Source organism: Lactuca virosa, chromosome 5 (genome assembly GCF_052849685.1).
Source record: "Lactuca virosa cultivar CGN04683 chromosome 5, Lactuca_virosa_CGN04683_v6, whole genome shotgun sequence".
Lineage (NCBI taxonomy): Eukaryota > Viridiplantae > Streptophyta > Magnoliopsida > Asterales > Asteraceae > Lactuca > Lactuca virosa.
Genome location: NC_136430.1, coordinates 217,584,576 through 217,591,616, shown reverse-complemented (window position 1 = coordinate 217,591,616; position 7,041 = coordinate 217,584,576).

Below are 7,041 nucleotides of genomic sequence, written 5' to 3'. Positions count from 1 at the left end.
TCCTCCATGGAGGGGGGACCCCTTTTCCCTAGGACCTTTCCCTGAGGACTCTTCCCCTTTAGCTAAGCCGCCACACTATACACCACCAGCGCCACCCGCCGCCGTCAGCCACCATACACCACCAACACCAAGATGGTTCTCTCCAGCTATGGAGGACCATCTCAGATCTACCAGATGATCTAACTTGACCGTCGGAGCCCGCTCCCGGGGGCACAGTCCCTGGGGAGGCTCTAACGATTTTGCACTGTGATGTCCAGATCTCCTCCGCAGCAGAGACCAGAAGACTCATCGGAGGTCGATGTCGCATCAGTACCTAATCACAAGTATAACGGATAAGCATACAACATATATAACCAATGGGAGTAAGGATAGAAACATACCAGCAACCACATCCGGTGCTGCCCTGACCTCCTCGGCTATAAGCTGGAAGGCACGACCCTAAGCCTTCGGAGGCTCTGCCCTGACTAGTCTCCCATCCGTGATCCTCAAGGTAGTCGGCGCTGGAGTATGCGTCGGTTTGGCGGCTAGCAATGGACAGTTGGCCTTAACGTGGCCAACCTGATCGCAGTGATAACATAACCTCATGCCCTGAATTGGGACTGCCTGGCGACAGTCCTTCGCGTAATGCCCTTCCTTGCCACACCTGTGGCACCCACTACCAGCTCGACATACACCAGAATGACCCTTGCCACACTTCCCACAAGTGCGGCTCTGCTGACCTCCGATCCTAGTATCAGCGGTCTTAGACCGCTTCGGCTCCGGCTGAGACTGTGCCGGGGCCTGCCACTGCTCTCTCAACTGCAGCTCAATCTCCAACTCACGCCGTCTGGCGGCCTCCTGCAACTCTAGAAGAGTATCACATCGTTGGGTAGACACAAACTGACGGATATTCGTCTTGAGCATGCTCAGATAACGGGGTCATCTGAGCCTGCTCGGAAGCAAACTCCGGGCAAAACATCGCCCTCTCAGTGAACATACGGGTGATCTCCGTCACCGACTCCCCATCCTGTCTCAAACTCAGAAACTCATGTGCCAAACATTCCTGCTCAACCCGCGGAATGTAACGGGCGCGGAACATGTCCCTGAACTGCTCCCAAGTAACAGCAGCTCTCTGATCATCAGTGTACGACCCAGTCGCAAGTCTCCACTAGTCCTTGGCCCCGGACCTTAGCAGGTTCAGAGCACACCTGACTTTCTGGTCAGTAGGACACGAGCAGGTGAAGAAACACCCCTCCACATCTGAAATCCACCTTATAGCCTTGATGGGATCCTGCGTCCCATCAAAAGTAGGGGGCTTTGTGTCATCGAAGTCCCTGTACTGAAAGCCCCTACCAACTCCTCCCCATGCCGCGGATATAGATGATGCAGCTGCTGCGGCAGCTGTCTCTGCAAGGGCTGCGTAGCGCTCATCAAAGTACTCCACCATGGCGGTCTTAATCGACCTGAACATCTCCGACAACTGTGCCCGGAACGCAGCAGCAACCTCATCATGCAGGATCTCTCGAATCCTGGCATCCAACTCCTCTGTACCCATCTGCACCACCGGCTCAGGTGCTGTTGGCCCCTCCTGGCCTCTGTCCCCTGATCCTGATCCCGAACCGGATCCAGCCACAAAGCGTCTCATCATCACCATTCTGAAACATACCACAAGATATTAGATAATCCATATAAATAACTGGGAGCCAACTCCCTACTAACCCTAGGGATTGTGACTTACTTGACACGCGTATGGGTCCTGTGATTTCAGTAGTACGGGCCCATACTACCTTCCACACCTACCCATATTTGTCTCAAGTATCACCACAACGCCCTAACTGAATACACAACATGGCGAGCGCTCAATCCTCACTCTTAGAGGAATGCTAAATATCTCATAACTGGCCTCCCGGCCTCACACAACCCACCCATCCATGAAACTTCCACCAACCCTACAGCTAGGCCTGGAAATGGAGAGGGTTTTGACCCTGATCCGATCCAAACCCTTAACAATTATACGGGTTTGGAGCATAGTTTTTGATCCGTTTACCCGTTAACGACCCGTACCTGCTAACCCTTTTATTAAAAGGGTCGGGTATGGATCATCACCGATCCGCTCCATTTATAACTCGCCCCATATAAATTTTAGAATTATACATTTATATTTAATACTGCCTAGATTTTACTTTAAATTCCAATCGAAAGTCCAAAGAGAAAAGGCCAAAGACTAAACTATTTATACATAGGACTCGGGGACTCAACTTCTAGACTTCCAGTCTTCTCCCAAGAATCATGATGTCATTTCATTTATATTTCATCATGTAATCACCAATTTCATTTATAAATCAATAAATTCATTTATCAACTGGAAGAAAGTTTGTAATTGTTATTCTCTATCAATGCAATCGAGGGTCAAAAACCAATCGGAAGTAACTACAATAATGATTTTAATTCCAATCGAAAGTCTTCGAGTACAAAATGTGTTTTCTAAATCAACATTTGTTTTATTTAACAAATTTGATTTTATGATTTGAGTAAAATGTGTTTGATTATTCAAAAAAGCTATGGGTTACGGGGCGGGTTTGGATATCTGCTGATTCGGTGGATAAGGGTATGGGTTTGATTATTCAAAACCCTGCGGGTTTGGATCGGGTTTTGGAATTTGTTAAAAGGGTTTGGATCAAGGTCGATTCGCTCCAAACCCGCCCAATTGCCAGGTCTACCTGCAGCACTAGTGTATGCTAGCCGTACATAACGTTGGACCCTATAGACTTTCGAATATCCAATCCCACCCTAAGCTCCCAATCAAACAAGAACAAGACATACGGCCAAATCGAACATTCTCAGGCTATAAGATCTTAATTATGTATAACCGTGATGCATACACTACGTAACCACAGTAATGATGTCAATCTCATATAAAGGAAACCCTAGGCTAGCAGGCATCACGTAATCAGGCAATTCTATCATACCATTCCTGAAGATCCCTAGCCTAGTAGTAACATGCTGTTCTAACATATCTCATAATCAAATAACTTGTATGGTACTTTGGGGTCTACTTACTGGCTTCGGCTGATCGTACACCCTGCATCCTCCTTTACTTATTTTGAAAACCTTTTTGACAAAAATTATTTTGAAAACCTTTCCTTGATTTGAGACTGGAGTTACACGAGTGTTCCTCCAATTCACTCAAACCAAGGCTCTGATACCAACTTGTAACACCCATAAAATTTTTTCAAAATTTAACTTTCACACTCATTCCAAATTCATCAAAAACATTACACACTGGTTTTCAAAATGTATAATATCAGAGTTTTCCCAGAAACATAAATAAAACATGAGGAGCTGTACGATCACGCCTTCGCCTTGCCGCGATCACATGATGTACCTGAAACAATAAACTGAAACTGTAAGCCCGAGAGCTTAGTGAGTTCCCCCAAAATACCGATACACTGCACATAACACATATATAAACAACAACATGTACTGGGTCCACAGCTTTACAGACTGGATTACCCCCTGGGCCCACAGTGTTAGTTTGGATTGCCTTACGGGCCCACAGCTCACATCTGGCTTGCCATCGAGTCCACAGTACGAGTCTCCCTTAGCCCGTAACTGGAATGCTCCTGAGCCCACAGTACGAGTCTCCCTTAGCCCATAACTGGAATGCTCCTAGGGTTTGTTTGCTACCGCACGGAGCAGTACAACCTCAACCCATCCCACATAACATATAACATACAACATCACCACTGAGCATGCAATAATTATATAACATCACAGGTAGTCCTACATGTCTACCTAACTGGCATAACCACTAGCATGCAACACTAACTCATACTCAACATCTAACACTGCTAGGATAACATATCCAATGGGCCGACCTTGGTGCCTTAGACCCCTTAGTATAGTGAGGATAACTCACCTCGCAACTGTCGTCTGAAACTAGAAAGCTCAACTCCCGGATCACCAACACGAACTCCACCACCTTCAAATGGTGCTATCTGAGGTAGATTTCAGGTCCACACAACCTCCTTGCAGCTAGCTACTTGATCTTCACGTTCCCTTCTCCAAGAATCTTCTTCCAAGGCTTGAAACACACAAATGGAGCACACACACACGTATTAGGGTTTTGCTGAACTCTCTAGAGGCTGCAAAGGGAGGCTAAGGTCAAATGATCCTTTAAATAGGATGCAAAACCCCGGAATTTAGGGTTTCATCCTCCAGCTCCTACTCGTCGAGTCCCTTATTGGACTCGGCGAGTAGGTCACTAAAATACGCGACCCAACCCGCTGCTACTCGACGAGTAGGGCAACCAACTCGTCGAGTAGACCTTGAAAACAAGAAAATTCTTATATAATTCAATACCTGAGAATCGGGGCGTTACACACCACTAACCTGAAGGCAAAACCTGTTCACTACTAAGTGACCGACCCAACCCTACCCCACTGGATCCATCACTAACTCAAGAGGTAAAAACCCCATTCACTACTAACATGACCGACTCGACCCAATGCACTAATTGAAGCGCGACTCTCACTCGTAAACATTGCTCCCGGTCCGCTGTGTTCGCTACTCCTACATTGCACATACAATTATGTACGTTGTCGTTCGAGAGTGGTACTTGTCATTGTTTCCCATCACTAGAAACTTCCCACTCAAACGTGATATTTGATCTAGCGCCATCACTATGCCAATATCACTCCAGTCCTCGAACACCTTAGTGTCCATAAACCATGTGTCGAATGGTCTTCTATAAAAACCACTCGACGTTACTATTGGATTAATCTCCTTCCCCTTTAGGCATCTTTCAACCTATAAGGCCCTCACAAGTATCCGTATAGGGTACACACACCTAAGTCTAGGTTGCTACCATTTACACCCCACTAAGTGTATTCCCCTTTTTAATTAATATATTATTAATTCATCATATAAGGATTACACTACAAACCTCCCTAAGTAATCATGCTCAATTTCTATTAATGTTAACTGGCATATTACTTCTATACTCCACAATATGTAAACATGAAAAAAGACATAACAAGTTAAGGCATTTTACAACTTTATATAATCATACACATATCATCACTTCATTATTAAGGCATATTATATCACCAGAATGCATTGCCCTAACCATAGTAGACGTACAAGTGTTTCTAGAAAATCATAACATGTACATACCACAAACAACCAAGACAAATCTCTCTTTTTATCATGGGCCTATTACACCCCTCACATAAAAATAGCAAGAAAAAAAGAATGGCATGAAGGAACCATCATTCACATCTACATATCATTCACAATTAGGATACATGAAACCTAAACAACCTAGGTTCATTCCAATCCCTCTAAGATGAGGAGTTCCTAACAAGTACTTTAAATAACCACAAAGATTGACTCACCTTTATCAAACAAGCACCCTTTCCACACTTCATATCTTGTAATAGTTGAGGTATCAAGCTTTACCTTAATACAATACAAACAAGTGGATTATTAGAAGTTTACAAGACAACAAATAGCAATTCTATACCCCAAACATGCAAACTAGTTACTAGGTCAAATTCTCATATTTTAACCTGAAATAGCAGCCTGTTCAAGGCCACTTTAACACCACTTAAACCTGTAGAATTTAAAGTTTTCTTTTACATTCCATTATATTATACTTTTAGATTTTCATAAAGTGCTTGCACAAATCCATACAATTTTTCTAGAATTTTCTATGAATTTTACAATACTGCATATATGTGCAGCTAATTTCTGACCAGTCAGTGGAAATGACGATTTCCACCTTTTTTAGAGACAACTTAAGGTTCTAGGAAAAATTAGGGACAAACTATACTCAAATTTCAAACTTTTGAGAGTTTACGGATCCCCAATCCGAGTTCTGATGATTTTTCTAGATTTTTTCCAAAACAGATACATAATGGGAATTTTACTGAATTTCCTAGCTTTGCATTTCAAGATTTAATTGACAACTTAACCCATTAAGCCATAACCAAAATCAACTATAAAGATGAAAATTGAGTTCTTAACAGTAGCAACAAGTCAAGAAGTTAAAATAATAATTTCAACCTCAAATCATGACTTAAAGTACATTGCTTTTATGGGAAAAACAAAGTATATTGCTAAACAAGGGAACACCATTAAGGCTTGAGTTTCCTCCACCATTAAACCTCATGAGAAGACTTTACGGACTTTTTTGAAGACCTTTTGGATGGATCAAAACATGGTCTTTTATACAGAAAAATTACACACCAAAAACCACAATGATTGGGAATAAAAGAAACAAGAACTATGACACCAAACCGAAAACAATTGATTCACAATTCCAACCAATTCTCATTCCTACCAATTCCCACGAACAAAATACAGGAAAAGAAGTTATGGATAGAGTACTAATCTCCCAGAAGTCATGAAAAACCCAAGAACACAACAAGATTTTAAAAACACCATTTTAGTGCAATATAATCTTCATTTCCTAGCCCGACCACTGTTCGTTATTGTGGGTATATCTCGAGATTTACAACTCCAATTAAGTTGTTATTGGAGTCCTTGAAATCCAGACTTGATTTACTCCAATATTGTATCTCTGGTGCACAATCCAATACTGCTCTGTTTGGTCGCTACAGCCCTTGCAAGTTAGGGAAATGTTGTTGCGCATAATTTCAACACTCATCAAGGTCGCCATTTTTGTGCATAAACTCAATGATTTATGTTTCTAATGATTCAAAACAGAAATATGAGTTGAATAATTTCTCCTTTCCTCCTAGAACCCTTGAGGAATACAAATGAGAGATTGGATGAGAGGAATCCATTATCAAATTATCACCATTGCTTCAAAATTGTACTTCTCCTTTGCTTGTGTCACTATCAACTCCTCCAATGGAAACCCTAACTTCAACACACTCTAAAAAGGAGACGGTGGCTGCAAATAGGGTTACAAACCCATGTTTTAGGGTTAGCCCTCTTTAAATAGTTCATAAAGTTCATATTTGACCCTCTAAGTATCACAAAATGGCTTCTTAACCCATATATATGATCAAAATTCATTTTATTACACTTTGACCA